This window comes from Micromys minutus (genome assembly GCF_963924665.1).
Source record: "Micromys minutus genome assembly, chromosome: 3".
NCBI lineage: Eukaryota > Metazoa > Chordata > Mammalia > Rodentia > Muridae > Micromys > Micromys minutus.
Window position 1 is genome coordinate 90807485 of NC_137972.1, and position 22856 is coordinate 90830340.

General features: G+C 44.7%; 1 protein-coding gene across 1 annotated transcript in view; it reads left to right on the plus strand.

The window, feature by feature from the left end:
* The window catches only part of CAMKMT (calmodulin-lysine N-methyltransferase), a 354261-nt gene that overhangs the window by 268692 nt on the left and 62713 nt on the right, over positions 1 to 22856 (plus strand). The gene's annotated exons all lie outside the window — the stretch shown is intronic.

Sequence of the window (22856 nt, forward strand, 5' to 3'; positions counted from 1 at the left end):
CCTAATGCTGTGACCTTTAGTACAGTTCCTCTCCTTGTGGTGACCCCCCCCCACCATAACATTACTTTCATTGCTACTTCATAACTGTAATTTTGACACGGCTACAAATTGCAATGTGAGTATTATTAGAGATGGAGGTTTGTTGCTGGGGTCTCGACCCACAGGTTGAGAACCAATATGTTAAACTCATATATTGGGTCCAACACTCTGTTACAAGTTTTCAGTAATTAGATAGTTAAATAGATAGATGGGCAGATATATAGAGAGTATGTAGATAATAGATGCATAATTCTCATAATTAAAAAATTTACTATATGTGCATTACACATGCCATATAGTATACGGGCACACAAGAGTCTTGTTTAAAAGGTTTGTTTGTTTGTCCATTTGTTTTTCAAGATAAGGTTTTGCTGTGTAGCACTGGCTGTCCTGGAACTCAAAACGATCCACCTGCCTCCTGAGTGCGGGAGTAAAGGCGAGCTCTACCAGCGCCTGGCTAAAAGATTTCTGTCTTTATTTAAGTGTATGTGTGAAAAGTATCTAACTGTATGTCATGAATCCACAGTGTTCTCAGAGGCCAGAGAGGGGATCAGATTCCCGTGGAACTAGAGCCACTGTGAGCCACCTGATGTTAGGGTTGAGACCTGAACTCAGGTCCTTTGGAGAGCAGGGAGTCTTCTGGACCATCTGTCAGCCCCTCAGCCTGCATTCTTAATAAACAGAACATGGTCTCAGAAAGCACAAACTGCAGTAGCTCACCAGCTAGAGGTAGGGCTTGACTGCTGTCCTTGCGGGTCCATGGTTGCTGGGGTCCCCCCATGTCCAGGTGACACTCTTTACCCCACCTGTCTGATCTCTAGCAGAACATATTCCCCCTGTTCCTCAGTGGCCCCTGAGCTTCGGTGGAAAGGATGTCACACATGTTTCATTTGTGCTGAACACACCACAGACACTCTTTCCACTTTGGCCAGCTGCGAGCTTCTACATTAACTTCTGCCCACGCCACAGAGAAACTTCCAGAGAGTTCTAAAGGTTGCACTAGCTTCCGGGTTAGAGACACTAATTTAGAGAGCAGTTTACTATGTCTAGTTAGGTTCACTCTCTAGAACCTGTGAACTCCCCAACCATGGGTTCTTGGCCAGACTTACATCACTGAGCATAGGTGCCCCTGTGGAGCACAGAGTGTAGCCCGTTACCGCCCCACCACATTGCCGCTGCTCTACCCAAGGGCATATGTTGATGCTGGCCCTGCCATTATTGCGGTTCCTAGGGCTCACAACTGGGTAAGACTGTTGACTTTTCTCCCAGCAACCTACATAATAATGCCTTCCAGTACTATAGCCAGAAGGGAGGATGCTTTCTAGTCAGTAGCACCTTGATTTTTCATGTCCTCTGTTCAAAGCGTGGGTGTCTTCTGCAATAGTATCTTTCCATGGAGTTCTGATGTGTCCGAGAGCAGTGTCAGTGTTTGGGGGACCCCACGACATTTCTCACCAAAAACTCAAAGGGTGGTAACCCACATCCACTGCTGGGATTCTTATTCACATCGTAGGGCTTCTGAGAATGACATCATCTGTATGTGGTGTGTGTGTGTGTGTGTGTGTGTGTGTGTGTGTGTGTGTGTGTGTGTACGCGCGCGCGCTAGACACAAATCCTAATTCTCTGTTAGTTGTATAGCTAACAGAGATTTCTCTCCCTAGTTTGCTAGGCTGCCTCTTTAGTTGATTAACAGTCTCTTTTGAAACACAAAAGTTTTTCAGTGTCATGGAGTACTGTTTGTTGGTTGTTGGGTGTTTCCTGGGCAACCATAATCCTGTTCAGAAAGCCCGGAGCCCTGATGTGTACTCCCTACTCTTTCTCCTAGAAATGCCAGAAGTTCAAGTCTAACGTGGATAGTTTTGATCCATTTGGAACTGAATTGTCTTTAGTGTGAGAAGGAAGCATCATTTAATTTTTCTACTAGAGTTTTCTGACATAAAGATATGCTGTCTTACCACTGACTCCAGACGACCTGAGTACAATTCCCAGCAACCACACGGTGGCTCACAACCATTTGTAATGTGATCTGATGCCCTCTTCTGGTGTGTCTGAAGACAGCTACAATGTACTCATATAAATAAAATAAATCTTTTATCATCATGGGAGGAGTAGGGTGGTGTAGACAGCGTGGTGCTGGAGATGTACTAAGAGCTTTGCACTCTGATCTGTTGGCAGCAGGCAGAGAGAAGGAGGGAGACAGACAGACAGACAGACAGACAGACAGAGACAGGGGCAGGGCTGAGTCTGTCATGGGCTTCTGAAACCTCAAAGTGACACACTTCCTCTAACAAGGCCACACCTTCTAGCCCTTGTAATCCTTTGGAACAGTTCCACTCCCTGGTGGTCAAGCTTTTAAATACAGGAGTGTATGGGCCATTCTTATTCTAACCGCCATACTGGGTGTTAGGCTGAGTTTTCAAACATTGGAATGTTCTCTTCTCACCTCAGTCCTAGGATAGAAATACTGTCCTTGCCATTTAAAATTGTGTTGTTTAACTTTTAATTTTAACTGTGGCATATGCACATACCAGAAAAAAATGTCATTGGCAGGTATTAATACATTATGTCCATATCTGTACAACGTTCAGCACTGGTCCCCGTCATAGCCTGAAGTCCTGCACCTACTACACAGCAATTCCCTACCATTACACAGCACTTTCCTACCATTACACAGCACTTCCCTACCATTACACAGCACTTCCCTACCATTACACAGCAATTCCCTATCCCTGTTGCCGGCCGTGAAAGCCATCATTCTTTCTGTCCATATAAGGAGAGTCTTATAGGCTATCTTTCTAGGGCTAGCTCGTTTCACTTAGCATAATGCCCTCAGGGTTCATCCATGTTGTACATGTATCAACATGTCTTGCATCCTCTAAGACTGAGTACTGTGGTATTGCGTGTGTACACTATCTTGTATGCCCCTTCATTTATCAAACATACGCATTGTACAAATGGTGAGACTATGGCTTCAGGTAATGAAGGATCTCTGAGAATGCCATCTTCTGAGTTCCATCTCTAGTCTCACCATCCCTTCCCTCACCCATGCTTATATGCTTTCAGATTTTTAAGTATTATGCCTATAGGAATTTTTTTTAATGTATATCCTATGCAGAACCTTAGAACTGAATGCAGTTCCTTATTCCCAGTGGATCCAACCAGAGCATTCCCCTAAAATACCCTGGATCCTTACACAGGCTCCTTGCTCTGACACAACACTTGGACCCTGACTTCCTGAGATGTACTCCACTCTCTGTTAAGCCTCGAGGTCAGTAATTTGTGAAGCCTGTCAGCTATGGCTCCCCGATTCCTCTCTTGGATCTTCCATCCTAGCTGATTCATTGTAAGTGACCCTGAGGTCAGATAGATCATAGACCCCAGGCAAGGTTCAAAGTTCTGCCTGCCCTGGGAAGCAGTGAAGGTGTCAGGCTTCTTTACTGACCTAACTGGGCTTAGTCTTCTTGTCTATAGGAGAGAGCTTAATATGAGGGTATTCTGGTCATTTTAGCAGTGGTAACTTTCGTTGCTCCATAATTCCTGTCTCCCCTCTACTAGTGCATTAGCCTTTTCCCTTCATATGGATTCATTTTTTCCTCAGACTCTTCATCTTTAGGAAACAAACCACTGTATTTCACAGTTATTTTACTTTATAGTGCTCTTCCTAAGTGCTAATCAGAGGACATTGATCGTTGACCATTCATATGTGAGTTTGGGATTGAACTTGACTTAGAATTCCCAAAAGGATTTGGAAGGGAAAACCACTGTTTCGCCTCTCTGCAAACTACTGTTGAGCCAGGAAACAGGCAAAGCTATCTGACTTCAGCCACAGAGACACCTGCTAGGAACTGTCTTCAGTTCGTGTAGTAAGGGCAGGCTAGATCTTGGCAGCAACCTACACTCCAGGGAGCTGTCCAGCACACCTGTGTCCTCAAAGCTAGACGTTCCAAGTACAGATTCTAAGCTAGCTTTGTTCTTTACCCAGCTGGTTTTCTGGAACCTATTAACAGCCACAAAACCCAAACAGTCTTTAAGTGGTTTGGAGAAGGACCTCCATAACAACTGACCCAGAGGTCACATTGCCTTGTGATGATGCTCTGCCATGTCTTCTCACCTGTGACATTTGGAAACTGGGTACAGCATTGGGTGTCCATTTCCTATTTGGCATCCAGGCTCATCATTACTGGGCTCTCCCTGAGCTCGCAGAGCCTGCCTGAGATCACGTGACTGCTTTCTCAGCAGTGGCCAGCAAGACCACTCTTGTTAGCACACTCCAATTTCCAGCTAATTCAGGCATGGCTTCAGAGTGGCCAATCTGTCCAAACACTTGAGTTGGATTCATTGCTCTTGCCTCATTCTTGAGCTGTGTAGTCACGTGAAGACCCGGTGCCTTGGCGTGGCTTTTCTTTCCCACAGCAGGGCTCACTCGGTAAAAGCATGTTACCACTCAATGGCTAACTTATCTGATACTTTGTGCCTGTTTTGTTTTTTCTCTCTGGCTAAGACTACATGAACAGTTGCATTCATAATGTCTTCTGGGTGTTTTCTTCTGCTAGCCTACTTTTCCATCTCGTCTTGGCCTCTCTCTCAGTGATCTGAAAAGTGGCAGCCTCTGGAATTTTTGCACAAGATTTCAAAAATGGTGAATCCTTCTGCTCACATTTTTTCCCCCACTTAAGTAGCTGTCTTGTCCTCAACAACAATACCTGCCTCTTCATTGTCTCCTTCAATGGATGCTTTTGGTCCTCTACTCTCTATGTTTAGCAGAAAGTCCCCAGAAATGCACCCTCGGATTTGTGATTGAGTTGGTGTGGTGCCAGAACCTTAACAAAATCCCCGTCCACTTCTGTGGGGTTCTGATGCCCTAAGCCAGTTAGAATGGCCATCCCAGTTGCCTGTAAGCTGACTTACTGGAGTAGGGGCCAGGGGCTGAAGCTGGAAGTTCAGACTCTGGAAGCTGAACCCATGGGCTCAGAGGAATGTTGTACCTGGGGCTGGAGAGATGACTCATCAGCTAAGAACATGGACTGCTCTGGCAGAGGGCCAGGCTTCGGTCCTCAGAAACTATCGGGTGCCTCATAGTCACCTGTAACTGCAGTTACAAGGGATCACATCCTCGAATGCCCCTGTGGGTACCTGAACACAGATGGTACACATAAACTCATGTAGGCACAAACATACAAACCTAAACTTTAAAAAAATAAATCTTCCTTTCAAAGAATGTTACAACCTTTTGTTGGCTACTCTCTTTGCCCTCACCTTAACTACAGGACATGGGAAGGTTACGCTTTATAAATGTGGCTTATGGTTTTGTCATTCATCGCATGACAGTGACCATGTGACCCCTGCCATGTTCACAGCCACCTCTGCCTTGAGTGTCACACTTAGTATTTGTGTGACAAATATTCAGAGCAAGAATGATATAATAATAATTCAAGAATAACGCACTACCCAAACCAAGGGCAGCAGTCTTTGAAGTTCTGAATGGAGAGCCTCAAAGTGACAGCCACTTTGATACCCAGCCACCGCTAGATGGTTTGTTAGCGAAAGAACGCATTATCCTCTAGGGAAAAGAAATGCCATCAACGGTCTACTCCAGGCACGGAAGTTCCTATTTAAGGAGAAGTAAATGCATGGCATGTACCATGTCAGAAAACTAATTTTAATGTTAACAATGAGTTGGCTATTCTTGTAGTCATGAGAAAATATTCCGGCCTTCATTGCCTCCCACAAATAAGTTGCTGGGAGTAAACGAGGTGGGTTTTTTTCAGTGCCAATTTAGCGAGAGCTCTGCTCTATTATCAGTAACATGCACAGTTGGTTCGGGGCAGAATGCAGGCCGCTCTCTCTGTGAATAAGCAGCGGGCTGACTGTGCGAGACGATAATTGCCCTGCCCGCTCTTCCCCTGGCCCCGGCGGATCTCCGCTAAGTGGTTAGTAAAACACACTTTTGAAGGAATGTCAAGCCCTTCTAGAAATCTGAAGGACTCGGCTCCTCATTGTTCTTTTTCTCAGGTTCAAGTTGGAGAAAGTTCACACCAAAGCCTTCGAACCTCTAACATCTGCCCTGGCTGATGTCTGAAATCCTAGGGTGCCACCGTACCTGTACCAGGCGTCTCGTAATCAATCGCGTTTCCTTTTGCGTGCACCGTGACACGGGCTGGATGTGTTGGGTTATCAAGTGACTGGCTTCCAATGGAGGGCGAATTCACCAAAGTGAAAATGATTGTGATAGCTGTTTCATCCTCCCCCCCACCCCCTGCCGTGTATGTAAACCTGACTTTTAAGTGTTTAGTGGATAATGGATTGTGTGAGGTCACTACTAGGCCTGACAGCCATGGCTGGTATCCTCCCTTTTCATGGGAAGGTGCTCAGCAAAATGAGATTGTCACACTTTTATTCTTTCTTCTTCTCCTTTTTTTTTTTCCTTGAGGACAGCGACAGGCAGTTAAAAGCCTCTTCATGTAAGGATGTTATTTCATGAAGACACCGTCCCTGGATTATCCCCTTCACTTTAAACTTCTGCCAGCTTGTACAAAGAGATAAAACAAAATAGCCCTGGTCCCAGGGGTGGGGAAGTGCTGGCCAGCTCAGCCTGGGCCCATGAGCTTTCGTTTTGATTAGTCACATGTGAGGAAAATTCACTTAGGCTGAGAGGTAAATTTAATACCAGTTATGCACACGCCGTTCCCGCCGTTCCCGTCACAGCCATTTTCGCTCAATACCACTTCATTCCCTAAGAAGCAGGAAGGTAAACCGGTGGCCAGCCAGCAAAGGTGTCACAATGCATTAGGACCAGGACTCGCTGCAGGGGATAATGGTTCTGATTGCTGTTGACTCCTGTCCCTACCAACTGCCTCATGTAAAAGAAGTGACATTTAAAAGACATCATGATGTGAGAAGAGGCAAGGGAGAGCAGGAGGAAGAGAGAGGAGGGGAAAGCGTCCGCTCCTAAACTTACCTTGGGAACGTACCATTTCTTTCCACCCTGAGTGGTAGGAAATGATTACCGGACATGCCACGGGTGACCCGCAGGAAGCTTTTAACTTCCTGTCTTGTGTTTTTAGAGGAAAATCCGTAAGATTGCTTCTGGGAACTGCTCCAACATGTTATCATTTATTTCCAATTTAATTTTTTTTAACTTTCATTCCTCTGCCCTTGCATATGGGTCTATTCACCTCTTTAAAAGCTTTAGGCTGAATCAAGTTAGGCAGCGGCAGACAACACGAGACAGGCTACTTTCCGAAGGCCCATTTATGTCTATTTTTATAAAGAGAGTCAAATTCCAGTTTACAGTAAGCATATGTTTCAGTTGACATCTGTTTCTACGACTTGGACGCTTTGTTTGCATAACACTTGCCAATAAATGGCCTTGTTTTAAGTCTGCTCACTGAGTTGTATGTGGGTGGTTCAGCTGGGGATTTTTGTCGCAGCTGATCCCCTACTGCTGATGGCTGATAGGAAAGGGGAAATCCGAGCCGGCCAGGCCGGTCTATTACTGCAGAACATTCTCAATGAACCACTTATCTAGGGTGATTCGGCTAAACCCTAGTGTGCCCAGGCAGGGGAGGGGTGATCTTCGATGTGTTGAATTAAAGCTCACCTGCTTCTCTTTTTTTGGGGGGAGGGGGTGTTAAGGGGAATGGGAAGGAAGGAGCAAGAGCAAGGTCTGTTTTCTATCCAGTCAGATAATTCAGGGTACAATCAGATGCAATCTTTAAACAGGACACTAGAAATGAAGCTTATTGGAACTAAGATTGCTAGATGTTTGTGAGGCTGCACGTATTGCCCTTTAGTGATTGTATGTGTGCATTACTCAAGTGTGTGGTGTGGGGCTTCGTGTGTGTATGTGTGTGTGTGTGTGTGTGTGTGTGTGTGTGTGTGTGTATGATAGAACAATATCAGCATCCCTCAAAGCATATGTAACTTTGTGTGTGTGTGTGTATGTGTGTGTGCATGCACAAGCGTGTATGTGTGTGTGTGTGTGATAAAACAGTATTAGCATACCTCTGTCCATCTAATTCCTTTGTGTCTTAAAGCGTATGTAATTCCCATGTGTGTGAGAAACAGGCACAGCATTACAGTATTTCAGTGTATGCATGTGACTGCCTTTAGCATCCACCGTCACTGCCATTAAAGGAGTCACTCACTACTCGTGGAGTTCCTGCAAATGCAGTGCTAATCCACAGTCTGTAAATTTGCCCTTTTTTGTCCTGCCCCTGCAAAGCATGCCTTAGACAGTAAAGCTGATTAAAGGAGGGTGTCTTTGAATTCTCAGTTTACCTAGGTGAGATGGAACCTTTAACGTAGTTAAACTACAGTGTTCACTGACTGGCTACGGAATGTGTAAGGTTTGCGGGGTGGGGGTGGGGATTTACATAGGACACCTTGCAGCAGAACCAGCAGTAGCAGCAGCGTGCAGTGGGGGGGGGGGGCATTTACTCTTATCCATTGAACCTACTCTCCTTTTCCCTTTAATTTTTATATATGGCAAAAAAAAATTCATTGAAGAGAGATTTTAGATGACAGGACTGTAATTTTAAACCCAATAGAAGAGGTGTAAGCAATTTGAGCTTAGCTGAGGCATAATCTTAGGTTGTCAAGAAGAAACCCATTCTCCCCATGCTAATCAATCAGTGTATCACCAGCCAATCATCTCCTCAGCTTAGCATATATCCCAAGGTTTGATATATCTATTAACTGCCCATCATGCGGCTGGTCTCTGGATGATGAGATTCCCCTATCTTGGCATTTGGTGGCAGACGACTGAGCTATCACAGCCCCAGATAAATACCAAAGTGGAGATTTCAATCCTGTTCCTGAGAGCAGAGACAATCCAGAAATATTGAAAATATTCTTAGAAGAGAATGCACAGAAAATTACATTGCTCAACACCATGTGGGTGAAAATTGTATATATTACATGATTCCCCCTCCCTAGACACAACACTGTGAAAGAGAATTACTCTTTTATTATGGTTGGAACGTGGGTAATCAAAAGAATTGTTGGGAGCTGTTAGGAACTCTTAATTACAAGACAAATGACATGTAGATATTTGAATAAGTAAGACTAATGACCATGTAGAAGAGATACTTCCCGAAAACAAACAGAGGCTCAATTACAGAAAGCAACGAAGACACTCGCAGTAATTCCAGAGTCGGGATGGGTGTGACAGGGAGTGTCTCCATTTCTGAAGATTGTATGTTGTTTCCTGGCCTCAATTCAGAGACCCTGGTGTTGTGTGAGCAGCAGCAAGGTTTATCTATAGCCACTCCCTCTATTCGTCCAGGCATGGAAATGGAAACAGAAGCCAAAAGTCACTTCAGTGACTTCTAAATGTCTGTGACTCTGTAGAAATCAGGAAGAAGAATGAGCCATGGCCTGTTTTCTTTTTCTTTCTTTCTTTCTTCCTTCCTTTCTAAGACTCTGATTTTCACCTTCAAGGTTAAAAATCTTGAGTGAGTGGGTGGAGGAGCACCCTCATAAAAGCAGGGGGGGGTGGTTGGGAGATGGGATGGGGAGGGTGGTTGGGAGATGGGATGGGGAGGGTGGTTGGGAGATGGGATGGGGGGGTGGTTGGGAGATGGGATGGGGGGGTGGTTGGGAGATGGGATGGGGGGGTGGTTGGGAGATGGGATGGGGGGGTGGTTGGGAGATGGGATGGGGGGGTGGTTGGGAGATGGGATGGGGAGGGTGTGGAGGTGTACCCAGGAAGGAGGATATCATTTGAAATGTAAACAAGTAAAATGATTAATAAAAAAGATTTGAAAATCTCTTTACAAGATGCAAACTCAAATCATAACGTAATTCTTCTCTCTATACTTGCTTATGTTGCGTAGTCCTGAAAGGAAACTAGGGTGAACCATTCGGGCACTGAGGTTCCAGCTCCAACTCAGCTCCGAATTACCTGTCCCGTGTGCTGAGGAAGACCCTTCATTTTTCAGGGCTTTCCTTCATACTCGGGGATTTCTCTGCAGCGCCCATGGAAAGCAGTAAAGCAGTTCTTCTCGTGAGCTGCAAACCGTATCTCACATTCTCGTCAACAGTGCTGAAAATTTAGATTAGTGCTATGGAATTTGCTCAGCAGAAATCACCTCCGTGCTCCTGGGCAGCAGAAGCCGATGAGAAATACATTCTGGCTGAAACACAACTCTCGAGGCTCAGAGCCACCAGCACCTTAGTCATCGGGGTGCAGGAATGATGGAGTTCATGCCAACATGAACTCTGCAGCTGGAGAGAGAAGAAAATCTGTTTTGTGTCCTGAGAAGTCTGGTGTGAGCCCATGGGGACCCTGATGACTTCTCCACGCTCAACAACTCAGCCCAGGCACTCTGACCTCAACTTGCAAACACTTGTGTGTCCTGGTGTGAAAAGACCGGTGACAGTATTTAAAAAAAAAAAAAAAAAAAAAAACTCTAGAAATTTTGTATCTTCCCCAACAGAAAGATAATTGTGGTATCAGTTCAGAACAAGTATTTGCTTTAAATGGTGTATTTTGAAGGCACTTCTCAAGGAGTTCCGATTCCTAAAGATGTATGGGCTAACATTACAGATTTTGTCATCGCAGAGAGAAGTTGACAAGAAAAAAATAACCAGACAGAGGGTCATATTCTCTCTCAAGTCACTTAAAGGACTCACTCTGAGACTCCTTCCAGACTCTGATGAGATCCTGCCTGCTTATAGATAACAACAGATAGGACAGCCGGTGAATGGGTCCTAAGGAACGAAGAGAAAGGATTGACTTAAAGAAAGATGGTCTATTGAATGTGAAGTCCGTAGCTGGCCTGGGAACGTGTGTAAGCGTGCACCTTTCTGGCCCAGGGCAACCTTGCTGCCCAGAGCATTTATCCTGTCTTCTCGTGATAATTCTCCTTCCAGATCCACGGCTTGTGTGTCTAGGTTAAAAGGTCAGTAAACGAGCACTGAGGGCAATGACTCATCCGTACAGAAGCTGACCTGTGGCTGAACTCACAGGTAGCATCAGGGCCGGGAGTAAATACGACAGAACTCATCAAATTGGTCTCACAGCAGGAGAGTAATTCTGGTTCCATTGTTATGAGTTACTGGGTTTAGAACTGTTTGCTATTGTTCTACATAAATTACAACCAGGCTGTATAGATTGTGGAGACTGGCTCCAAGAAAGAAGCACCGTGCGCTCTCCCTGCAGGAAGTTTATGTCCGAAGGCAATTCGGACCAGAGAAATAGATCAAAGGTTACTTTATCAAGCATTGAGTGTGATATCCACAGCATTTCTTCACCAAGATAGGATCAGGTCTTGCCTCTTGAGAGGACAGCTTCCATTATAACTGGGATGAAGGTAACAGTAAAAGAAAAGATGGCAGGAAGAGAGAACAGGGAAGAACCAAGGGAAAGGCAGGGAAGAAGGCAGGGTTCTGTTGGTCCTGGAGCTCGGCCCTTGTCTGTATTTTAGGAATGGAGAAGGGTGCACCCAGGTACCAGGCACCAGGCTCGGCCACTGGTGCATGAGTCTCTCTCCAAAGTCGTCTTTTTACTACTGGAGGTGCCACATAGAGTGGTAGCCAGCCTGTGGGTCTCAGCAGGATTCTGAAAGCAGGGTGCCGGGCCACTGAGCAGGGGGCAGAGGAGGGAAGAAGCCAGAGCAGAAAACAGAGGGTTAATGGTGAATGAGCCATCCAAACTCCTGTGTGAATAATGACTTAAATAATATTCGGTACGCTCAACGATGGAATAGGAAGCTAAGGCTTTGTTGGCTCCAGACTTTCTTTATGAGGTCAGTTTCCCTCACAAACCCTGAGATACATGCATTTTGGGTCCGGTTTTAACTCTCAACGTGCATTATTTAGTTAGTTAAGAACAGCTAAGGGAGGTGCAGGTGGGAGAGGCGCTGATACCGCTCCCCACCTCTCGGCAGCATAGACTGGATCGTAAGCCTTGTCTTCAGAACAAGCACTTGACTAGACAGTTCCGGGGACTTGAGAATAAGATGTTATCAGCAGTGGAAACTAGGAAAAAATGAGATACTCTCTATACGATCTTACAGTGTTTCGGCAAAGCTAAAACTTACTTAAAACAGCAGCAGCAGCAACAACACGCACGCGTGGGCACACACACACACACACGGAAAAGAACCAGCATGTGGGTGTTGTTTACAACTTGCATGTGGTTCAGGAAGCTTTCTGCTCCCCCTTTCTGGGAAGGTTTCCTTCACATGTGTACAGACGTGCGCTTGCTATGTTGCTATCCAGAGAAGCCCTGGCTAACCTAACAGTGATGTTGACCTTCAGACAGATCACTTAGCCAGCATTCGATCTGCAAAGGGAGGCTTGAGAATTATCAGAGACTTTGGTATGCCGCTCAACCCTAAAAATAAACGGCCCCTCAGCGCGTCTTCTAGCCAAGGCTTACTGTTTTACGGTGCCAGTTGCTTCCAAGTTTGTAGTTCGTGTTAGACTTGCTACATGGTGTATTCATGCTCCATGGGAGTATCTAATGGTTACTGTAAAATTAGAGGCTGTCCAAACAAAAGTTAAAATCCTAAAACTTTCTCTTCAGAGTGTGGTAATTCCCGGCTAGCCTAGTAAACAGTTTGACATGTGTTCCAACATAATTCAATTTTTTTTTCAATCAGATTCATCGTTTCTTAAAGGGATGTCTAATGAAGTGTGTGACTGTATAATAAAGAACGCAGCATCTGATTTTTAATTTTTATGTTAAATAGCTTCCACTGTGCTGTGTGCCCATTTGAATGCTCTCGAATAAAAGGCGAATGTTAAAATATGCATCTGTAGCCCTGTGCTCAAAACCTTGATCTTACTGGGGTTTTCCTATTGATGATTTCTCCTGAAGAGTCTCAGGAAGGAGCCGTGGGCTCAGTACCTATCTAGCCCAAGGATGATTGTGCGTGTGTGTACATACATGTAAGTATGTGTGTGTACACACACGTGTGTGTGTGTGGAATACATAGTCATCTGACTGAATAAATGAATAAACTCACACTCACATGAATTACTTCCACGTTGACAAGAGCCGATAACTGCCTCTCAGTCTGCTCCCCTCACGCCCCTTGTCTCAGGATGTCCTGACAGTCTGGTCCATTCCTTATCATCGCCATCATTCGGCTACAGCACACCTTTCACATCTGTGAAAAGTATTTAAAAGGGAGAGAAATTGTCCGTGTTTCAGAACCTATTATAATGCATTTTCAAATATGTCAGACACATCTTTGTTAAAATTAAACCAGGGATTGGTTTTGAGCGAATAGCCCTATATCCTTACAGGCGCTGTGGATGGATGCTCCTAAGCTGCTTATTATATTGATGGGTTTTGCTGCTCTGCAGCAAATGAAAACAGGCAGCTGCTTCCTCCATCAAAGCAGAAAGGCAGCCCGAGTTTTTATTAACCGAGTGTTCATTTCTTCTATTGCCAAAATTCTTACACAAAACAAAAGAGCAGTTTTAGCACATTATTGCTTAACTAGGTACGGACGACTGACAGCAAGTGATAAGCCTGTCTGCTTTTCACAACTGGCAATCATTTTTGGACTAGATGTTTTAATATAGTTGAATACAAATTTTGCAATTTACATCTACAATGGTACATAAATGTATAGATCTACTTTGTTGCAGGAGAGGGAAGGTCATAATCACAAAGGGTCCTTCCTGGTGTTGTTTAATTTTTAATGACTACTTGAAAATTGGGGAAGAAAAATCAAATTCATTTCTCAAAAAAAAGAAGGAAGTGTTGAAGACAATTGTGTAAGTTGGTTGGAGACTTTGCCGGAAGTCCCCAGCTGAACACGGAAGTCCCCGGCTGAACAAGATAGCCTATGATCACAGCCAGGACCTGCTTGGCTCTGCATTTCCACCTTGGTTTGTGGTGAGAGGCCCAAGTTGTTCCGGAAGCAGAAATTCCTGGGGAGCAGATCATCATGTTTCCCTCATATCAGTGAATCAGGGTAAACGGAGGGGCAGGAAGGATAGAGCCCTGGTCATTTCACAGCTGGTATGCTTAGTGAGTTCTCGAACAGACTGTCTACCCCCTCTCTTCTCCTTCCCTCCCCCCTCTCTCCGTCCCTCTCCCTTCCCTTTCCCTCCCTTCCCTTCCCTCACTCCTTTCCCAATATGAACATCATGGTGCACTTTCAAATGAAATAGCGAAGAAGGCTGTGTTTAAAGTGGGTTATCCTGAAACCTCGGTGACATAGGATCTTATTTATCAAATCAGTTTGCTGAGGGATGTTTCAGGTTTTTCAAAGTTGCGAATACCAGTTTCTCTGGTGAGAAGGGGGAGGTGGGCTCAGTGAACACGGGGCTTGCTCAGCATGTATGAAGCATGGTCCGGGCCCCAGCATGCGGAGGCTGACGATTCAGAAATTCAAGATCAACCTTAGCTACACTTGTTCAAGGCCAGCCTGGGCTACATGAGAGGCTCAAAAAGAGAGTGGAGGGTCACTCGTCCTTCTTCCTGCTTTCCCACCAAGGAACGAGTCTGCCTCCAAGGCCAGTATTGCGAGAACGTGGGGCAAAAGCAGTGTTGATGCACTAAGATGTTCACCTTCCACACAAGTAAGTGTGGAAGTAAGCCTGCAAGGCCTGACCCCAGGGCTGGCTACTGGATGTCATGAGTTTTTCCAGAGCAGCGTGTGCCTCCCTAGTATGGTTCTCTCTCCTGGAAGGCTTGCAGGGGTGTGTAGAGCAGCCCCTCCTTAGAACATGCAGCGTCTCCTGCATTGAGAATGGAGTCCCATGCAGCCCACAGTAAAGTAAAGCTGGAGTCCAGGGAAGGGATCTACTTTAGGAGCCGGACGTCCATCAGCAGTGAGTGCAGCAAGGAAGACCCCTCTTGGTGTTTCGGGTCTTCCATAGTATGTCCATGTTGTCAAAGTGGCTCAGAAGCCAAAATAAGGAACAACAATTATGGCCAGCACTTGCTGCTCTGTTCTTTCTCCCTGGTTTGTTTCTTTTATGTCTTTTCAAGGGAAATAAGATGACTTTACCCAAAGGAGAGGGCCTGTTTATTGTGTCCCCAGCTCCCTTGGCCCAGCAGGGCTTTGGGAAATGGTGTTACTCTGGGAAGTTGGCCTCTTCTCTCTTCACTGTAGAAGGGATGCAGTTCGTCTGGGGAAGCCCACCTCCCACCTTCCCTCCTGCTAGAACCTCCTTTGTCTCCCTTTCTAGGGTCCTTTTTTTTTTTTTTTCCTGGAAAGGATTCTTCTGATACCCTCTAGTCAGGTTCTCCTGACATGGGAGTGGGGGTAGCAGTCAGCTCTCATTGGAGGGAGGTCTCCCCTCTGCTTATCTCTCTGACCAAATGGGGTTCTTATTACTACCAAGGAGGGAATCTCCTTGAGGAAGAAAACATCTGTCAGAGGGCTTGGCTCAGTTTGGGAGAAGGAATGTTTTCCTTCAAGAGGGGTTCCGTTTTAATGTGTTCCATTCTCTAGATCAAAATACTACTTTTGTTGCCCATAAAGATACACTGTTATTGTTTGTCAACTTAAAAATTAACCAAGAAAAAAACTTTCATAACTAGTGTGTGAGGCTGTTTCTTCTCTGAAGCTGGGAAATTTAATTAACCAAAGCACTCTTAACTCAATTAAAACCGACATGCGTTAAAGATTTAACTTGCAGGACCATTTAAATTCATCTAAAAGATTTCCCAGTAGAGGTTTACATTTGAGTTCTGGTACAAATAAAATATTGTAACCAATCTTATTTCTGTAAGATGGCACAGGCTGGGGCCCGCTGACAGTCTTTAAAACTTTCATCTGGGAATGTGCACAGATACAATGCCTACATCCTGGGCACAGGGTTAATCAGTTCAACCCTTCCATTGTATTCTTCAACTTGGAACCCAAATATGATTTGTCCAGAGTCCTGAAATCAGCCATTGGCAGCCCTGGGAACTAGAAATGTGTGATCTCTCATTCCAGGACCAGCCACTATTTAAAGGAGTAGCAATAGGGTGGTCTTCCAGCTTGGGAGAGTGAGGCCTCAAATCCCAGCCAGATGGCGGGGGCTCACTCCATTTATATACTTGACTGTGACCTTTCCTATCGTAATGATAGTACGAGTCTTAGCAATAAACAAAGTAACCCTTACAAAATGCGTATCCCACAAATTGGCAAGTGGGAAACTCTCAGTGAGCTTCATCTACTCCAGTAGGAAACATGGCAGTAACAGTAACGGCCAGCACAGATTAAGTGCTTACTGAGTTCTCAGTACACCCGTTTAATCCTCAGTCTGTGTACAGAGTGGACAGTTTTCTACTCAGATAAGGAATCAAGGCAATGAGATGTACGTGGCCTGCTGAGGCCACAAAGCTGACATGTCATGGATGTCTTTCAAGTTCACACCCTTACCAGGTGAGCAGCTGCAGTGGCTACCATGTGTCCCTGTCGCATGAGCAGTGAATCTCGACACCGGTCCCTTTCCTGGCATCCGTACCCCAAACTGGCCATCAGACCCAAAGGCCAGAGCCCCTGGGGATGTTGGTGGGCTAACTATTGGTCCTCTTATGTAGTTATGTTTGTCCTCCAAGAAAATAAGCTGCAGAGTTTCAGCCCAGTGCCCTTGGCCTGTCACCCAGACAAGGCAGCAGACCCTGTATGTCAAGAGTCACCTAGGACCACATTCCAACTCCGTGATAGAGTCTTTATCTGACTTGTTCCCCTCTGCCTGAGAGTTCTCAATAGTATCAGCGTTAAATAAGTGTTTGTGTTACCAGGCGAGTCCTCACGCGCCTGCTGCTCTGGGCTGCTCAGACATTCCCTCCCACCCAGATCTACCTATGTTCCCTGGGATCCGGATTCATAGACGTGGGATGGTTTCTATTTAATCCTTTACGGTACAGAGTGAGCCTTTCAATGTCACAGAGCAGGATAATAATGGTATAGCAAGTGTTACACACACATTATACACGCACACACATGACATACATATAGACACAGAGACATAGTTTTTTATATATATGTACATATAGAGACATCATGTATATGTGTGTATGTACACACATGTACTATATATATGTATACACACAATACATGAATATATATGTACATTTATATATATGTACACACACACATTTGGAATTCCTGTTGCAGACTGAGTTTCAAAGTCTAGAACCAGGACACATTTTTCCAAATGCAGTACTGACTTGGTTTCATGGGCTATTAATTAAAAATAAGATTCTCCATGAAAATATCATAGAAATGACCTCAAGATTATATAGAAACATTTCAAAGTAGTAGCAGCAATGGCCCCAGCGACCGAAGCTTCTACCGTCGCTAAGGAATTGGTTTGTGCCTGACCTTATTTGAAGTGCCTTATATGCATACATATTTAGCCTTCATGACATCCTACAGGCAATATTTATTGCCTGTATTTAACAAATAAGAGGCTTGAGGCATTGCCCAACTGGCTGGCTAAGGAAGCACCACCACTACCGAAGAGTTGTTTTGTGTTTTCTTGCTGTGTTTTCTTTTCCTTATAGTACCACTCAGTACCTGAAATTCTATTTATTGTCTTCTGCCTCCACAGAAGCTATTTAGGGAAAGGCTGTGCTTTAATCACTATGATAGCCTGCCTTCTAAGGCGGATGGCTGTTAATAACGGCATGCTCCATGAGTGGATGAAGAGGCTTTAAAAGGTTAAGCACCTTGCCAAGGTCACAGATCCGTAAGAACAGGGGCTCAGGATGAGCTCCATCTAAGTCCAGAAGGTGGGGCCTCTTTTTTATTGTAGTTTTCATGGGGTGAAGGCCCCCTGGACATAATCTGAATGAAACCTATCATTTTGCAGACGAGGATTCTAAAACTCAAAAAGACGACATTATATAAGCCCCAGTATCTCTCTGTATGTTGTCACAGTCCAGGCATCCCCTGTGTTTAATACATAAAATCAGCTACCAAAGCTCATGGAAGGGGAAGAAACTCCCATATGCATCTGTCTATGTCCACCATCTTGTTCACAACCAAGGCTGTCAACACTCCCGAGCCCCTGTCTGTTAGTTCCTGGGTCATGGTTAGTGGAGATGATTTGAGATGTTTTTGAGAAGTGGCTGACAAGACCCACTAGGTCATTAGATGTAGGGAGTGTAAGGCTCCAGAGGCAGTGACAAGGGACATGGGGAGGACCTTACCCGGGTTCTTCCTGTCTCCCTGTACCCCGGTCAACCAGGTTTCTCTAGACTATCCAGGATTAATTTCTAAATGTAAGTCAGATCCAGCAGTCTGTTGCTTAAACCAAAGATTTTACAAAGGATTTGCAGTTTAGCACTGCTTTTGGAGCCTCTGTGATCGGGTCCCGTAAGTTCCCCTCCAGGCTTGTCTGGTCTCCCTCTCTGCCTTTCTCTCCATGATAATACATCAAAACGTCCCTCTCTTCAGGACTTTGTTTCATGAGGCTCGACTTTGAAGGACCATTCTGTCCATCCATGTTCCCTCTGTCCATCCGTGCCCCTCTTCCTTTCTTTTACATCCCTTTGTGTCCATCCACAGACACTCCATGCTTTGCATCCCTACTGCAACTTCATGCATGGAGCCATTGCCTGACTCTTTTTATTTTTATTTTTTTTAATGAGAGCTATCCTAGTGGGGTTGAAGTATGTTGTCCCAGACTTGATTTATAATGATACTTTAAAATTTTTTAACGTTATTTAAAATAAAATAACAGGCATTTGACCTGGCTTCTTGCCCTCCAGAAATAGATCATTGCCAACGACATCATCCACGCACTTTGATTTTAGGACACAGAGGACTAAAGCTGGAACCAGGATGGAACCCTGGTCCCTGCTAGCCAGCTCCCATAGTGCCACGGGGTAGTGCTGTTCAGGCTGCTTGGGGCGGAATCATCATGGTTGTCTTCCTGGGCTGTGTACCCTGCATGTTCCACTGCTGACCAACAGGGCAGAAGTGCCCACTGGGGCAATGATGGCAGACCGGTGACAAGGGAAAGCAGCCACTCTCTGGAGAGGATCTGAAACCTGCTCCTCAGGAGAGACTCTACATCCTCTACCATTGATCGTAGGTCCTAGTGGGGAAGTAAAGACAGCTATTGTTTTGCTAAATGAACACAACATGCCCATCAAAGTAACTTTGAAATAAGTGTGCTCATACCCAAGATTAGTGCAGCCATTGGCTTTGGCCAGAAAAGGCTCCTTTTTTACAGTGGGCCATGGTAACTGCATAACTCATTAGTAGCCAATGTGTGCTACTAATCAGCCATGAATCTGACTTTTATATCACTCCTCCTAAGGACCACTGCGGGACACTGCAGGAGATGGTAAGGGATGGAGGAAGGGGTGTTGTGAGGTGTTCTCAGAGCTTGACATCATCATTGTAGCAGTTGATCTCACAGTAGCAGGGGTTACTGGCCGGAGACCTATGCAAGACTGGGCCTGTGGGCACCCTGCTGTGTGGGGAAGAAGGACCAGAGAGGCCTGCAGGGACCTATAGGAGATAATAGTAGCCAATAGTAGTTCACCTTCACCTCAGTATCAATGGGGACCTCATGTTGCGGAAAGGGAGAGAAACATCTTCTTCAGCTTTGTAGCCACTAGTGGAGAGGCCAGGGTCCTGTGACCAATCCTTGCTCAGGGTTCTGAAAGCAGCCGAAGGAAACCCAGTGAGTGACATCAATTGCTAAAAGGAAAGGGGAGTGGAGGAGGGGCTAGAAAGAGGACCAGCAACAACAGAAAGGGGAGTAGTAGGGAGGGTAAAAGAGTCAACACAAGCAACAAACATGTAAGTGTATGAAAATGCTCTAACGAAACCCATTGTGGATATAATTAACACACAAACAAAAAAAATTAGTCACTTAAAGTACCAATAAAGCCACCTCTTGAAAGGCTTTGAAGAAACAAATATTTTTTTAAATGTTTATTACTCTGTGGGTAATGATGTAGAATGTGTGCAGCTGCCCCTGTGTGGAGGTCAGAGGGCAATTCTGTGCAGTCGGTCCCCAACCTTCTCACTGTCACGTGTGGTCTAGGACTTGAGTCCCAAGAGCCAGCCCAGAACAAACATTCTTACTGGGGAATTATGGAGCAAGTGAGTCCCACATATAAGGGACCAGTTACATACAGATCCAGTATCCCTTATCCTAAAAGCCTGGGACCAGAGGCATTTAAATTTGGGATCATTTTAAATTGGAGTTATATAATACCTTGTAAGTGGAGTCCAGGTATAAACATGAAATTCAGTTGCTTTATATGTTTTTATACAAGTCACCCAAAGATGGTTTTATGCGGTGCTTTGAGTGCAGCTGTGCTTTGATGAATGTCACCTGTGACCTGTGACCATTAGCCATCATATGAACACTCAGAAAATGTCAGGTTTTGTAATATTTTGGATTCTACATTAGGGATGGCCAACCTGTCCACCAGAATATGGACTATTAATTTGTAAAGGATTTGTTTATTTTTCTTTTCTATGTATGAGTATTTTATCTACATGTATGTATTTTAACATACATGCCCTGGTGCTCCTGGAGGCCAGAAGAGGTCGGTGCATGCCTTGGAACTAGAGTTAGAGATAGATGTAAGCCATCATGTGGGTGCTAGGAGTTTAACCCCAGTAATCTGCAAGGGCAGAAAGTACCCTTAACTACTGAGCCATCTCTCCAGACCCTGTCCTCAATTTTTGACCAGGTATCCCATCTCTAATTATGAAAAACTGTTAGGAAAGAAATGTCCTTCTACTCCTGCTACTAATTTATAATCTTATAAAATTACAAACTTCAAATCTACCTTAATGGTCGGTTAAGAAGAAACGGGTTAATTGAATGTGGATGCATAGTGGAGTGTGTAAGCAGTTGGTACCAACCACACAACTGGAGTGTAGGCTCCGTGTCATAGACTCTCTCTAGCCTTCTTGGATGGGAGCAAAACCAAGTTACTGAATCCCTGCATGACAAGATTCCAACTGAGTGAGATGCCTTTATGACTAGAAAGGGTTGTCGGAATGATGTCTAAAACATTAACAGTGGTTATATTGCTAATGGTAGAAATTTAGCCTTTTGATCTTTGTATTTAACTTAGTTTAAAAATCACTCTATAATTTCTGGGGAAAATATAAAACGAATTGAAAAGACTCTGCACTTTGAAAGTCACATTGATTCTTCATCGGGGCCTAAGTTTTAGTTAAATAACTTTCCCCTATCATTACTTTCTTTAAAAACCTCACAGCCATGTATTCAGGGCATAAAGAAGTTCATTCCTGTGGTAATTATCTCTACTCAGCGAGAGCAATATCGGGTCTTCCTTAGAGAACTGCATTATGTACTTCCGTCTTTATGAAGTCCTTTATGCGTGGAGGTGTACAGGCCTTATGACTTTAGGGTCCTGACAAAGCAAAGGCAAAGGCCGTTCCCCCCTGTCATGACTCTTGGGATAATTGCTGTGGTCCACATGCAATCTCCTGGCTACTCTTTGCAAGAGGCCAACAGTAACAACCGACTTTTTCTTTGTGCTCATTGTGAGTTCCGAACTGTCCCCAATCACACTGCGTGTTTTTCACTCATCCGATCCTCACAGTGATCCTGTGAAGTTGCTGCTGCAACTGTTATGGTGAGCAGATGAAAAGCTTGAGACCCAGTCAGTAGGTGACCTCGCCAAAGTCTCTCAGCCAACAAAGGACAGCACCGCAACCAGTGCCCGAACGGTCTGGCTTCAAGCAATCTGTGGTCTCGCTCTGCTCCCTGACTCCCTTCCCTCTAAATGTGTTTCCAGACCCTCTTGTTGGTTTTCTTTGTCCCCTCCCAAGTTGTCCTTTCTCCTGAAAATGCTGGGAGGTTGGAGTAGTGAGTTCACCACTACTTTAGTGAAGTAGTGAAGCCATTTTAGTGAAGCCACCTCTTCCTCTTCAAAGTAGGAGATCCGTCTAGGCAGGAAAAAAAAAAAATCAAGTCTTTTCAGTGTGTGTAACTTTGTGGCAAGGGTTGGCAGCTAAGGCCTGGGTGCTGGGAGGAGACTGCTCTTTCCCAGGGTTACTGAGCTGCCTTCAGCTCAAACCGGAAGCCTGGGTGGGAAAGGGACCCGGCCGACGGATGGATGGTTGGGTCCGATCCGTCTGAGGAAACCAAAACTTTTATGAGATTATTTGTTCTACTCTAAGGTGATGTAGGCTAATGGAAAAATATTGGAGAATACAAAAAAAAAAAAAAAAAAAAAAGTATAGGGAAATGAATTAAAAGCAGGTATGATCCAACCACCCTATGGCAACCACTAGTAACTGAGTTCTAACATCTTTATCCAGAAGCAAGTCATGGTCACTCTGGGACTTTAGGTCTCCTCAGTAGATGTATAGGTGATGGGGAATCTCTGTCCATGAGCTTTAGTGTATAGGAATACCATTTGATTTAAAGGCATGCTGAAGTTGGTGGAATTAATGTTTAATTTTATATTGCAGTTTGGTTTTTTAACTAAAGAAACATAAAACCTGAGGATATTTTGAAGCAGTAATTCGGAACAGTATTGGGAGATTGAATGACCTCTGCAGTTTTCTCTGCTCCTTAAAGTGATCTTAACTTTTTCTCTTTCTTTTTTTTTTTTTTTTTTTTTTTTTGTGCCTAAAAGGAACTGCATATGCACATCTAGCAAGCCCTCCACTGACGTTCATTAATTTTGTTTAAGATTAAGATCCACATGAACTACTGTCAACATTTAAGTTTTGATATCCATAACGTTGGTTGCTTGGTTTGGTCTGTTGTGATTGAAGTTTGGCAAAGTTTATAGAGGCTGCTCTACTGGGAAAGGTCATAATATTGGCCATTACAAAAGCAACAGCCAAGGAAGGTCATGATCTGGCACACGGCAAGGGGCCATGGCATTAAGTTTGGTT